Source organism: Panulirus ornatus, chromosome 4 (assembly GCF_036320965.1).
Source record: "Panulirus ornatus isolate Po-2019 chromosome 4, ASM3632096v1, whole genome shotgun sequence".
Classification (NCBI taxonomy): Eukaryota; Metazoa; Arthropoda; class Malacostraca; order Decapoda; family Palinuridae; genus Panulirus; species Panulirus ornatus.
The window spans coordinates 15,323,878-15,339,845 of record NC_092227.1 but is presented as its reverse complement, the minus strand read 5'-3'; positions in this window follow the sequence as shown (position 1 = coordinate 15,339,845).

Sequence of the window (15,968 nt, the reverse complement as noted above, 5' to 3'; positions counted from 1 at the left end):
CAAGGGCAGTTGAAAGCAGGGATTCGGAAGTTATTATTTTCGACCAATTTTGACGACGTCTTCTTCGGGCATGTTGCAATACCAGATCGTTGACGTTAACACAGATTCATATTCAAGTCACTCTCATTACGATTAGAATATTAACTTCTGCATGAGAATGGTAATCTACTGGCGTGGAGTGATGTTCGAGCAGTCTCTGAGCTTAACTTGTACGTGTGATACTAACCTCTACAGCTGCATCGGAAGGAAGACAGCGTTGCTACTGACGGGACTCGCAATCTGCTAACCTGATGGAGTGTTGAGTACGATGGACCTGCAGGTGACAGATATGCCGGTAGCGTCGCGGCGGTAATCACGACAGCGTTGGAAAGAAGAAGCAGCAGAAGCCGTGGTGATGACACCGTTGGCAGTGGCAGGCAGCGAGAACGATCCTGGCCTCAGGCCAAGACGAAGAGTTGCGGCACATGATGTTTCTGTGACGATGGCACTGGCGGTGGATGTGGCGAAGATACTGGTGGTGGATGTGATGGTGAAGCTGCTGGTGGAGACGGTAGCGACAACGTGGTGGTGTATGTGGTGGAGATATCGGTGGTGAAATAAGGGAACGGTCTATTGGTCGTGGGTGTTTCCATCTATCTGTGCTTCTGCCTGGATAGTCGCTACTGTTGTATCCTTCGTGTCCTCAGGGATGGTGAAGCAAGCGAACGCGCAAGGTTCCACAGCTGCCTCAATAATGGAGTTTAAGGTCCCCAGAACTTTCTAACAAATTTAGAAAAACGCTCACGCCTGTACCCCAAACACTCGTGGGAGGAAACGAGGATTTGCGCCGCTGCTTTTGTTGGTGAAAGTTTTGCCTGGAAGGATATGGACTTGAGCAGCATACTAATTTGCGGTATATATATACGTAACAACTCGCGTTCAGATGTAATTAGAAGTTAGATTAAAAAAATTCCCCCCCCCGACATGGTACACCGTCTCCACAAGAAAGACAATGCGATGTTGGAAGTTACACAACACAACGTGGAATAGGGCGACTCACCGTATGAGACCTGATCATTCGTTGTTGTGTTCACTCAGGCTCAAGCCAACCAGAAACCACAGGGAGACGCGTATATCAAGGCATACGAGTGGAGACCGACGGCATATCTGTTATCTAATGCAATCCTCATGAGAGAGAGAGAGAGAGAGAGAGAGAGAGAGAGAGAGAGAGAGAGAGAGAGAGAGAGAGAGAGAGAGAGAGAGAGAGATTGTGGGAGGAGAAACAAGTAATGGTTCAGTGCCCCTAACTAGGAATGTGAATAATAATGTAGTTTTCTGGTTTCGCAGAGAGAGAGAGAGAGAGAGAGAGAGAGAGAGAGAGAGAGAGAGAGAGAGAGAGAGAGAGAGAGAGAGAGAGAGAGAGTCACAGTATCTACACTTGATAGTACCTAACCACTACCGACGACCTGTAGTGTGCTACCAGTCTGCATGCTGGCAAGGTCAACAACCACTCACTGTCTGACGAGGGTAATTCCAGCACCTGGTTCAGCCTCTTGTACGATTGACGTGACGCGCTCCTCCGTAGCTATATGAAAAGTTTTCTGGTCTTACTGTCTGAAAATATCTTATGTCTTCCTACTCCTACCACATTAATCCACGACTCTCGATTCTCTTTATTATCACAAACAGCCTCGTACGGACAAGTGGTACGACCTGCAGTCAGTTATCCTTCAACTGCAAAAGACAAGGAATTGTCATGGGAAGAAATACGTGTCAAAAGATACTTGACAAAAGGTATGTTAAGAGACTATTGATGAGAGATGATAAGATATCTACAGTAAGAAGTATAAAACATATGATATGAAACACAGTGTATGAGAAACGTGATCATGTACAGTGAAAGACATGAATAACGCTGGCAGAAAACTGTGTTAAGAAAAAAAACCGCAGGTCTTAACTTCATAAGCATTTAACATGTTATATGGTAAGACAAGTAAGGCAAGTGATATATGATAAGAGTTACTTGGTAAGAGACTCGATACATGTAAATCATACGTAACAAAGGATAAGAAACATACAAAAGTTTTGATATGATAAAAGGCTGATGAACAGCAATACGGGATATGTGATAACGGATGATAAACGATCGAGACATTTTTTTTTTAATGTTGGCTGAGATGGCAAGGGCAACTACATGTCCTACTCAAGGCCACCTCATTATAGCTCTGTTTACATGTCCCATAGCATAAAGCCAGGTACCCAGTTAGCGACCAATCCATAAGGGGAGATGAACAACTGGGTGGACTGTGGACCGACTGCCGCAACCAGGTTTCGAACCTATGCGCTCGATCTCGGGCAGCCCTTAAATACGTGTGACGCTCGGCGAAGTTAATCGCTACACCACAGAGGTCCGTGCAGGACCTAATCATTTCATAACTTAATGTAGCACGATGCAAATGAATACAAACTTTATCGTGAACGAGGGATCTATCCTACCCATCTCTGTGTACTTCCTTAGTGATCAAAGGAAACAGGTTTCGTTATCATCATCATTTCTTTTATACTTGTAACTTTCAGAACATCTATACTTTTCAAGCATATGTCTGATATTTACTACCGTATGGCTGCCCTCCCAGTGAAAGTAGATAATAAAAGGACTTCGTCGAGAAAATACGGAAGACTAGTGCAATAAACTTTCCAGAGGAGCTTGCATGTGGGAGGAAGAAGCAACAATAGCAAATACTTAACGCAATGAACCCTTCAGTTTTACCCGTGCTCGTGGCAACACTTGCTACCAAATTTTCAACCTGGGTTATTTTATGGGTTGCAGGCGGTGCTGGTTCTCATCACTCCAGGCAGCGTTGGACCTCAATATCCCACAGAGCAGCGGTGTTCATCACTCCAGAGAGTGTGGGTATGCATCATTCCAGGCAATGCGGGGCTACAGTATCCGGAGAATATTGGAGTTTGCCGTTACTGGCTGTGTTTTCATCCATACGTCCGAGTTGTGCCGGGGTTCACTGGAATTTACTATTCCGTTCATGGTTCAGACTAACAACACTAGGCGATGCTGATATTAGCAACTGCTCAAAACAGAAGAATGTTGGTACAAACTTACCTTACTGGTTTAAGTGGGATTCTCAAAATAGGTCAGACCGTTACATGTCTTCTGTTTTGAGTGAGGAAGCTACTGACCCTTCAAAGGAGATAACAATATCACGAGGACTTCGAGATAGAGAAATAGGAAGTGGCTGGGCTTGATGCTGGGATATTCCATTCCAGTTTGAATGCATGACGAGACGAAACGGAGATGGAACAAAAGAAGGTGGAGGTGGTTGAGAGAAGTGGGGTAACGCAGAGATGAATCATCAGCACGTAAGTATATTCCTTTATTCCGTACGGAAAATCATTACTGAAGTGTATGAAGAAGGTAGGATCTAGGGTAGAATCATGAGAATATACTCCTAATAGGGAAAGAAAAAAGGTCAGAATCTCCTAAATGAAGCAAAACTGATCGACCACAACGGAATTGCAGAGTAAAGAAGGAGAGACGAAAAAAGTTGAGCATGAAGATGACACGCTAATGAATGATTAAGATTAGATGCTTCGTAGGCATGAAGCATTAAGTGTAAAACTATCTAGTTTCCCTCAGACGAAGGCCCCAACTTAGGTAACAATGGAAATGATATCACTGATGAATCTAGCATTACAATAATGATGGTCAGAGACACGACGTAAGATTTGAGACGATCAAGAAACTGGGAGCTGAGGAGGAAGCCAGACTCTGGAGACAGCAGAGGACGAAGCATAGGAGACATTTAAAACTAACCGTGCTGACCGTGACGAATGCATGGTACGCCCGGGGTCGAGCTCGCATAGGTTCGAATCCTGCTCACGACAGACGGTCCAAAGGCAATCCAGCTTTTAATCCTACCCTTTGGAGCTGGTCGATAAATTGGGTGTCTGGCTTAGGCTAGGATATATATATATATATATATATATATATATATATATATATATATATATATATATAGAGAGAGAGAGAGAGAGAGAGAGAGAGAGAGAGAGAGAGAGAGAGAGAGAGATGACACTGATTAGGACATTCAACTGCTCATGTCCCTTCAAATAACATAAAGAAAATCAGTCTCACTTATTTCAGATAGTGTGTACCCATGCACACATCCAAGACGAGAGGAAGGTCAAGATCTGTGTCACATCTCATCAACGCGCAAGGAGGTGATGCCAACCAGTCCATATGTTAAGCACGCGTCTCAAGAGAGGAGAGCTGTTTGAAAAAGGACCATAAGAAGATGCGAGTTACACAGGAGAATCAGGGGCGAAAGAGAAATCAGCGGCGAAAATCACAACCATCCAAAAAGATGCTCTCTCTCTCTCTCTCTCTCTCTCTCTCTCTCTCTCTCTCTCTCTCTCTCTCTCTCTCTCTTCGAGAGAGAGAGAGAGAGAGAGAGAGAGAGAGAGAGAGAGAGAGAGAGAGAGAGAGAGAGAGAGAGAGAGAGAGAGAGCTGATGTTATCTTCAAGTAGGAGGAAAAGCTGTAATATCATTGGTGCTGAAAAGAACAGGAAAGGTAGGTCGACATCACAGGTACTGAACTGCGGATAAAGGTAGGTCGACGGTGTTTACTAAGGTTGATGTTGGTCTAGCAGCAGAAATACCGGTCAGTGTCACAACGAGAGACGTCATCACTGCTTCATTTGGATTAGAGGGAGGTTCATGTAGGCCACTGTGTCTCATACATACTTACCAGGCGACCTCTACTCCCAGACCTTTGTTCATCTCGACCCACTATCATCCCGACAGGTGTACACAGACAGAGGTATAGACATCTACCTTTGCCCATAGATAATTACAAGGGTAAAAATCTGGAATAAGGACCAGTTCAATTTCCTTTTCGCACCGTTTAAGAAACACTGACCATGGGAATAGCATATATGCAATAATTTCAATGAGATATCAAATATGACCGAGAGGAGAACGGTGTATATCATCGCAAGCAAAAAGTCACTTTTGATAAGGCTCTGTCATGGGGAGAACAGTCTCGTAAATGTACCTCTCTATCCAAAGGAGCCTACCTTTCCTTGCTACTGGAAGAAGTGCAGTCTTGAGCTACAGGAACCTTTAGAAATGTCCTGGGTAACAGGATAGCAGGGACATGCGAACACCGCTGGAGTGAAGTAGTCCCAGTGATGTAGCCTCGCCAATGATGATCATTTCACTTGCGATTTACCTTCAAGCAGACTGAGACGATACGGGCAACTGAATAACCTAATTAAGGCCATCTTATCAGTCTTCTCTCTCTCTCTCTCTCTCTCTCTCTCTCTCTCTCTCTCTCTCTCTCTCTCTCTCTCTCTCTCTCCTCTGCGCCTACTTGCCTACCTAATAACTATATGCCTATTTATCTATCTATCTATCTGTCTATCTAACTATCTATCTATCTATCTATCTATCTATCTACCTCAATCATTTCTTTCTTACCCGCATCTTATACAACTAATATATTCAGTTTCAGAATTGGTTTCGCCCTATTTGCAATATTTTCTCTCTTCTTATCTAAACAAATAATTTCTATTTATATTTGAAGTGCAATTATTGTCTTCATTTACATAATGGTGTTGGGTGTAGGGAAAGTCTGTGGAAAAATTGTATCATATTCTCTGAAATATCTTTTTTTTCTGTTTGATATTTCAAAATGTTTCATGTTGATCAGTGTTGTGGAGATGGATTTCGCTATTTGCATGGGAATCATTTTTAAGCTCGACTATGTGGAAGTCTTGCAGTGAGTGTCTGTTGCGCATGTGTGTGTGTGTGTGTGTGCGTGTGTGTGTGTGTGTAACTGCATATTTGTAATTAGCTACTTCCGTATCATATACTTGTACTACGCTGGGACCAGATCTCTTGAATTTTCTCTCCATCTGAGATCTCTTTATGCTTCTGCATTTTGTCTCCATTATGGAATGCTATTCGAATACTTGCCAGAAGACAGTTTGTCTATTTAGGTTCCTGATTAAATCCATGTACGTAGATGCTATTCTAATATGTGTCAGTAAAGAATCTGTTTCCTTTACATTTCTCCTAATGTGGGACTTTGGCAACAGGCTGGGGAATACAAAGGAATGGAAACAGCTACAGATAACTGAGTCCTTCCAAGGCAGTTTGTGATAGTGGAAGAGATTAGAAACTCATATATTAACGGAGAATAAGTAGAAAGGCATACAGATGTTTGAAAGAGGATAAGAAACGGTAAAATTTTCATGGAAATAAGGAGGTACAAGGTCAGTCATGGACTGGAAGCAGAATAGCTATCAAATCTGTTCTTTAAGGTATCTACATTAATGCTTTCAAGCACTTTCACTCGTAAATCATCTCATACGTTAATAATTTTCTTGAGGAAAAAATACCTCGTCTTATTCGAGGTAAAACCTTTGCTCGTGGGTTCTTATCCATTACTACGAGTAAAACCAGATCGAGATGATCAAAGTCTTTGGTAATCCTGCGTACCTCAATCAGATCTTAAGATTATCGTTTCTAAGCTCATAAATATGAAGTCGTTCAGCTGGCTCTTATTGGAGTTATTTCTTACTCCGAGAATTATTTGGGCTGTTCGTCGCTGTGCTCTCTCCATCATGTCTATCTCTCTTTTTCAAGTAGCTTAACCAAATCTAAGCACCCTATTCAAGGTGAGATAATGTAAAGAATTAGAAGTATTTCTCTACATTTAAATTCGAAAGCCTTGCCCGAGCATCCAAGAATCTTGCTCGCCCTATTTATTACTTCTGCGCACAGCTTACGTGGCTTCAAGTCACCATAGAATATTACAACCGAGTCTGATCCCTTACTCATCTCTTGTAGCTCAACAGACAAGTATGATAGTTCCCCTCTCGCTTTTTACTATCGATTCCACCTAAGTATCGTCTCCAAACTTCGATATATTACAATATAGCCATAATATCAATATCACTATAACATACAAGAAAAAGAACTGGTCCCAAGACTGGTCCCTGAGACACAACATTTGTTATGTCTGACCATTCTGAGTCTTGACCTCTGATCACAACTCCTTGCTCACAGCCAGTCAGTTAATATCCTAACCACCAAAGTACAAACCCTTCTGTCATAAAGGACGATATTTACTCCAAGGTCTCTCTCACGGACAGATTTCTGCTTCTTATTTCCTGATAGATTCTACTCCTATCGAGGCCATCTTCCTGTGTCCCATCCTCCTTACGTTACATTTTCTTGGGTTGTATTTCATCAGCCACACATCAGACCAACTTTGAAATGGGTCTGGGACACCTTGTAGGTTGAGGCACTCTTCTTCACATTTCACTTTCCTCGCGACCTTAGCATCATACGCAAACATATTCAAGCAGGAGTCCAATTTTTCTGCAAAGATATTCACTTTGCTCACGAAAAGTACTGGTTCTAGAACAAAACCTTGCAGCACGCCACTCGTTACCTAAACCCATTTGACAAAGTTCGTCTGACAGGCGCCGTTCGTTCCCGTCCATTAAGACATTCTTCTGTCCGTCGAAGTAGGCTCTCCCTTATTCTCGCCTACAGATCCTGCTTATTCACCAGCATCCTATGGGGCACAGTACCAAATGTGTTAAGCAGTTCAGATCAGACAATCCACCCACCTTTCACTTTTGTGTAACACAGAGTCCACTCTCTCTCCTTCTTAGAAATCTAGGAGATTCATAAAACAAGATCTCCTATTCCTGAGACCGTGTTGTCGCACTCACTGTGAGTGTGTGTGTGTGTGTGTGTGTGTGTGTGTGAAAGAGGTACACAGATACACAGACCACGCAGACCCAAGGTCTAAGCGAGGTGGTCTGGCCTTAATGCTAAAACATAAAAGATAGTCCCCCAGAGGCAGTAGAAGAAAAAGATAGCAAAGCAAAGGCTCTCTCTCCCCACAATCCATTCCCTCCGGCACACGCCGGACGGAAAATATGTAGAAAGAATACCTTGCAGGAGTAATAAGCCTGAAGAAAAATATGACCGGTATGAACATGAATATGTCGTGCATCCCATCACAAACGACATGCATCCCTTCACTTTTTGTTATAAAGATAATAGTAAGGATATCTTGAGCTCCATCCACTCGACATGCCATGCCTATATTATTTCTGATGTTGAAGGATAATACAATAATTCTTACTTACTCTCTCAAGGCAGTTGACATGAGCATATCAACGTTGGTATGCTACCGCAACATGGCCAAGGAGATATCAGTGGTTGAGGAGGTAGCATGATATACCGCTACGTTAGGGTGTTTGATTAAATGAACTATCCAACACCAGAGTGTGACAGGTGACGATCAAGAGCAATTTTGAAGCATTAAGGGTGTTGCTGTGAACGACACTTTCTAGGAGCTTATTCCAGGCATCAATACCGTTGTCAATAAAGAAGTATTTCGTACAATTCAGACTAGCTCGGTGACCTCTTAAGTTCTAGTCCATTTTCTCTCGTCGGTATTGCTGGCGCTACTGTAAAAGAAATGTTCAATATCGATGCTGATGAATCCTTTGAGTATTTTGAAACATTCTATTACTTTGCTCCGGTGGGAGGCGCCTCTTGCGTAGCAAGAACAAGATTAATTCTCACAGTGTCTCTCTCTCTCTCTCTCTCTCTCTCTCTCTCTCTCTCTCTCGAGAGAGAGAGAGAGAGAGAGAGAGAGAGAGAGAGAGAGAGAGAGAGAGAGAGAGAGAGAGGATGGGACGGGAAGCCTCAACTACGGCTCCTGCCGCTGTTCAGTGAAGCCTTGCACGAACTCCGCCTCACTCATAGCCTGGAATGCGGCCTGGCATGAGCCTCTCTCGCACGACAGAGCAGACCGCATCTGGAAAGGTCGTCTCAGCGTAGCACTTCCACCTGCTCACCATCCCTCACAGCCACAACCACTGCATTCATGTCCTTACACAAATATCTCTCCCTTGTTTCATTTCAGTTGCCACGAATTTACCTTTAACCTCACATAATAATCCCTCAATTGTCAATCTATCTAAATTCTTAGAAATGAAGTTCAATGTAGATACTGTGAACGCCTCTGAAATTCTTCTCTTTCAGTTTATTAGATATGAAGTAAGTCCTTGTAATCGTGGTATATCCAGTCTGTCATCATGATTACCGTCTTATTCATTCATTTCTCAGCCAGTATGTAGTAAACTAGTCACTTCGGGATTTAGTAGATTCTGGTCACCCTTGCATTTCGACCAATTTTTCTATGTAACACTAAATGATTTATCTAAAGTTAATGTATTTAGATTCTGTAAGACCAAACTCTCACCCAGCAGTTTTCATGTATAAAACCCTGGCTACTAAATGCCACCAACAAATCGTAAAAAAAATCACAAAGAAAAAAATGCTCTGGTAGTCTGGAATACAATATTTCTCAATGCTTTTGGAACGTCAGAGTACATATTAATGGAGGTATTACTTGAGAGTGTCCATCAGGCTAAAGTTTGATAATAACAGCCACATTTTGAGAATATCTAAAAAAAAAAAATCATTGCCTTACACTGAAAATTTATGTCCCTTATCTCGATACCAAATTTTAAGGATTATCTAACGTACTATGATTTCACTGAGGCAAAAATCCCTCTTGCTGCACAAACAGCAGAAAACATTAAGAGAACAGAGGATTATGTCCCAAATCCCTAAGTTCCTAGTTGACCACACGAATCATACTACATATTACTCGTTGATAAATCCACACCTGATTCACTGTAATCCCCTGGTGTGTGTGCCTTCTGCACGTTCCTCCTTCGACCAGTGAAAAGACCTGTATCCTTGCAATGATAAAGGATTCCCTGTATCTCTGTTGTGTAAGTTCAAGTGTGAACTTACACAACAGATTTTCTTTGCGCTAAAACAGATATAGTTATACTAAATACTTTGTGATGCTTTGAATATCAGTAATGTACTAAAGCCCACGGATGGAATGACTGAGAAGCGATTCTTCCCAGTTAGACACCAGTGTGTTAAAAGCCTTCACTACAATCTACTCGTTTTCATTGCAGACATCTGCCAACAGGTCATGAAGTCAGCGCGCTGAGCCTGTATACTAAACCTAGTCATATTCTTCTACGAAGTTTATCTTTGATTTCGATATTATCAAAAGCTACTACATTCTTCAACATAGGATTAAGATGAGATATGATTTAAAAGGAAGACACCACACTCTATTTCATTTCCCCAACTATCATATTAAATGTACCTTGCAATGTCTTTATTTGACATGGAAATTTTTACTTCCGATGTCTGCCCAAGATTCAGAGACATAGCTCAAATGATCGGTCTCATCCAGTGCAGTTGTCTCTGAGAAAACTTGTTTCGTACACTGCCTGAAAAAAGATAAGATTATCTGAAATATGTCTTAGACTTGTTGCGAGAAATGCTTACAGAAGGCTTGTTTCGCACGAGCTGCGTTATTATCTTTTTTTTAAGCTAAATGCAAGTGGAGGTCCAATGCAGAACCTGCCAAAGCATGCAGATCCCATTTCGTTCAGCTCTAGGCCCTTCCACGTAATCACGTCAGGCTGTATGCGAAAATGCTTCCACCAGTTTACAAACTCACCTCAACGAAAATAGTGTGGAAGAAGATATAAAACATTAATCACTCAACTCACTCATCTACTTATTATTTCTCTTGATCAGTCCGGTCCGTAATCTATCCGGTAGCAGTCATTCGTGCATTACAACGTATCTACGTAAAAAGACCCATAAACATAAGACTGCTGAAAGCTGCCGGAGAATACATTATTTCTCATCACTATCTTTCACCCTCATTCCCGAAGCATCACCAAAATCAAGTAAATACCATGTGAGTGATAAAAGGAAATACTCAAAAAATATCAAAATTCTATGATAAACTGCACTGTGTACACTGTGTGGGCATCAGCGTCTGAAACATCAACGCTAGCAACAGTAATATGATATACATCAACCGTGATATACATCAACAAAAGTATCACACCCAGCACCCAACAGCAATAAGAGATTGCAAAAGATGCATGCAACAACACAGACCCGACATTAAGCATGAACACCAGCATCATCAACGAAAACATTGACTTCAAAGACAGTATTAAACCCAACACCAACAACAGAAAGATGGAGCAAAATCCGTGGCAACATAAACTCCAAAACAAGTATTAATGTTAGAAATCAAAATGTGCTCAAATATGAAATGGACCACTCACCAGGCATGACAATGCCATTATCATAAAATTTGCTATAAGTTCTACTGTATCAAGTAAATGATCACCATATATTGCGAGAGGTCACAGTGGAGCGCGTGATCTAGTATATGCTTATAACCACGAGAAAAAAGAAACAAGGCAAGTTCCCAAGTGCATATCTGTGTAATGATCACATCGTCAGGGGAGATGCAAGAATGAGATAGAAGACGAAGAACAGTCAGTTGATATATAAAGAAGAAACGTAACTAAAGTAGTTAAAGTATCCCATATTTTTCATAGACAGATCTCTTAAGTTTGCAAAGAAATCATTTTATAGAGTTAAACCCAAACCTCCCATTGATATCAAGAATCTTGAAGTTCTCCTTTTCAGTGATAGTTTTACATTACTTCCCAGGTTGCTTAAAGCCTTTAATGTAAATGCATCCTTCAGCAATAACAATACTATAAAGAATATCTTAATCCAAAACTCGCCATAGATTCTGCGGGCTGTGTCTACAAAATCCCTTGTAAAAGCTCCAATTTGTGTTATGTTGGGTAGAATGATATGGATCTTTATATTTGACTTGTGAAACATAATTATAGTATAAGAACAGAACAAAATGCTGTGTTTAATCTTGTTAAATATCAAGATCATTGTATTAACTGGAGTAAAGCTAGTTCGGTTATTAACTGTAACTCCTTTACCGTAAGAAATATCACTGAATCTTTTATTAGTAAATACACAAAGAACTGTAACATTAATATTTGTGAAGGTTTATACAAACTGGATAGCTTTGTCGTAAGCAAAATTTGTAAACTGTTCCCTTTCCTGCCACATGATAATACAATTCTATGACAAGCATGATGCCAAACCCGAACACCACTTTCCGGTAACGCTTGTTTATCATTGGCGTCTTCGCTTCGTCTCGTCCTTGTATATCAACTGACTGTTCTGATTTTCATCTCATTCTTTGTATCTCCTCTGACGAAGTGATCATTACACGAAAGTGCACTTGGAAACATATCATGTTTCAGTTTCTTCGTGGTTTTATGCAAACATATATATATATATATATATATATATATATATATATATATATATATATATATATATATATATATATATATATATCCCAAAAATATCAGGAAACTCTAGAAAATACAGCAGTAAATTGGTTCCTGTTCCCAGTAACAGAAGGTTTCGGCAATTGCTTCGGTAGTATTTTGGCAATTTTCCCCAGAGTGGAGGACTGGCGCTCAACACATATGGAGAGTCGACAAAGAACGAAAACATTGTCTTTTATCTCTCTGTTCTCCCTTTCTTTTTCCCTTTTTCTTTATTTTCCCACTTTCATCTCCCCTCCTCTTTTGCTTACTCCCGCTGCTTTTCTTCCTTCTCCTCTTCCCTCTTATAAGTTCCCTTCGTTCTATGTCTTCATATTCTCTGTTTATATCTTCATTCATCCACTTCTCTTTCATTTCTCCATTCTCATTCCCTCTTTTCCCAGTCAATCCATACAACTTCAGCCTCTCTCTCTCTCTCTCTCTCTCTCTCTCTCTCTCTCTCTCTCTCTCTCTCTCTCTCTCTCTCTCTCTCTCTCTCTCTCTCTCTCTCTCTTTCCCTCTCTCTCTCTCTTCCCTCAGGATCTTTCCCTTTACTTCGTAATAGAAATGCTAGATACAATGCTCCTTTGAACACAATAACTTCTCCCTCTGGAAATGGAAATCCTACGCATATTTTTTCATTCTAAAACTGATCCTATTTGCTCAGGCTGCTGAGTGAAGCAAAAACAGAGGATATGTTATACCTACTACAGCAGACATTACATAAAGTCTATATAAACTTGGTCTATGTTGGTGGAGACCTCAAAGTGGAGGTTTTAGAACTGCCTACGTTAGAGTCTATATCCTCATGTAGTAATGTGATATCGTTAAGTTACCCAAACTGGTGTTTTCTGTTGGTGTCAATATCTGGCACTTGGTATATTGGCTCAACGACTATTTTTCATAAATGACGTTTCTCCCGCCACTCTACCTATCTGGACTCCATCACACCCGGCCTTACTACACCCATCACTCACAGCAAACCCGTCGCCACATTACTAGACTCAAATCTTCTTTCACACTTCTTGCTATACTTCTCACCTTCCCTCTGAAGCCCAACTGCCCAATATTGTTTTTTCACTACACTATCTAACATCTAAATATAATCTCTTCATTGTTTCTACACCAAGGGAGGTAGTTGTGGTTACTGTGGTACAAATACATCTACTGCTCGCCTCGTGGACTTTGAATGTCCAAATTTTAAAGACTTTGGCTTAAAATTTCTCCCTTTAATAACTTTATTTCTTATTCTACTTTCTCCCCAATTTCTCAAACTTAGGTACAGTTCTTCAACTTTTTGACTTCCTGCCACAGAGCATTGTTCTCGTCTCATCCACTTGCTGAGATCGTCTATGCAACCGGCTTCAGTGTGTACCAAAAGAGGAGTGTATTGGTTCTATCTGAGTTAATTCTGGTAAAGCCGAGGTTCTTTCTTTTCCCCATCTTAATGATCTCCAGCGGAATAAATGATTAAACATCCAACACGAGAAATCGACGAGCTTACCTTCCTTTTCAGTTCCGAACCCTTCCACTGGACGGACACTATAAAGACTATTCGTACTCTCTTTGGGTCCCTCGACCACAGTCTTACCTCTGTCACTGAATCAGGGACAGCCCCATCCTCTTTCCTGTCACCTTTAAACGGGAAACCTTTGTACTATGAGAGAGTAGAGTGAATACCTCTGCGCTGGTCCTCCGCTAACTTTCTGTGAAACGAGTTTTGCTTTCTTGGCTGGAAGGATGAAGTCCTACCACATGTCTTCCGCCACAACTTTCTCCCGCCAGTCATGCTCTGATCGCTCCTGCTCTTACGCCTATCACATTAGAGACAGAGCGTATCATAACGTGAATCTTCATCCCTCCCCCAAATCCCGATCTGCTTTCATTTCTATCTGAAGTCTCTGCAAAGCTAATCTTTATATGGCCAAGCACACTTTCATCAGAAGAAAGTGTGCTAACTTGATTTCATCTGGAGATATATCATATCGTCCTGAGCTAAAAGAATCTCCAATCATTTTTGTAATTCTACCTTTCCTCCTTTCTTCCGACAGAGTGGATCTCTAGCTAACACTCCAATCGATGAAATCACACTTTCCCGTACACAACTTTCCTGTAATTCTATTTCGGACGATTCTGCGTCTAGTCCTTCCGTCTTCTCCTCCCCTACCTCCTCCTATTGAATCTATGCCGTCTCCTATATTCTCTTCGCGCAGGGTCTTCCAAGTATTTTCCCAGCTTCAGCTGGACGAGGCCATTGGTCCAGATGGCACACCTACCCTTATCCTGATGGAGTAGATCTTTTTGGTTACCTATTTCATCTCAGTCTAAAATCTTCAGTTTTTTCCCACTTCTCTGAGGCAACCTATTCCTAAGATAAAAGACCGTTCTAAGTCACCCAACTATCAACATATTGCTCTTACTTCTATCTGCAAAGGCATTGAAACTCTCCCAAACTCACATATTTCAAGCTGTTAGAATCCCCAGTCCTCCTTATCTAATCACCAACACGGATTTCGTCGTGCGATGTCTACTGGGACCTTCTCGCCTGTGTGACCCACTTCTGGTTTTCCTCTCTCAGCGATTCTGATGGACCTTTTGTCGTTGCCCCTCGCCCTCTCCACAGCATCTGACAAGGTGGGGTAGAAGTTTTTTGCTTTCTAAGCTTCCTCCCTTTAGATTTGCTTCTCTCTGTTCTATCGCGCACAGATATGGCGCGAACTCATCTTTAGTAGTAGCCTCTAATGTAGCGACTTCCCATCACTTACTCCATCGTTTATTTGTGTTCACCGGAATCACTTATTCTCTCTGTTCTCTCCTTAAATGATCTTTCCAACTTCTTATCCAGTTCGCCCAAACGCTGATGATTCCATTTTACTTACAGTCTTTTCCATTCCCGCTCTCGAGAATACTCTTTCTCTTCCTTCTACTGTACAGCATATCAGAATGGGGAAGTATTAACTAAATTACTTTCAACTGTGCTTAAACTCAATTTCCATCTGAACCTCCTTCTAAATGTCACTCCTTGTGCCAAACATCACAGCCCATCCCTGCAGCAACAATAACATGATGGATACAACCATATCCCCTACTCCATCCAAGCAACCTCACACAATCAACTCACAAAGCTTGTCATAAATACTTTTACATGCGAGCAGTTGTTCGTATCCACAGTATCTCCATTTGCCACATTACGGAGTACTGTTTGTATATCTGAAGCAGGTCTTCCTCCACCTCTCTATCAGTCAGAGTGTAATCAAAAGCCTTCCGTATCATCACTTCTACTGGCATCACTTACTCTCGCCATCCCTCTGTGTTTGCCGTAATATTGCTTCACTCTTCATGTTCTACATATACCAGTTCAGCCACCGCTCTCGTATGCTGTTTGCGCGTGTCCCTTCCTCCATGGCTTAGAACCAACACACGCTTCTGGCTTTTATTTCCCATAGGTTTTGCTTGGAGAAAGACTATACGAAAACTGATCATTATGACACTTTCTTTCCTTGAGCAGTTAATGTACGGAACTCTTTTCGTACACCTTTAAGAACCAAGTATGCAGTCACCTGTGAGACCCTAACTGATTTATGCATTGATTCTATTATTTCTTTTCACTCGAGATGACCATTACTGAAGCATGTTATTGCTCGAGACATTTTTAGGCGTTCTTACCTTCATTTCCTCCCTC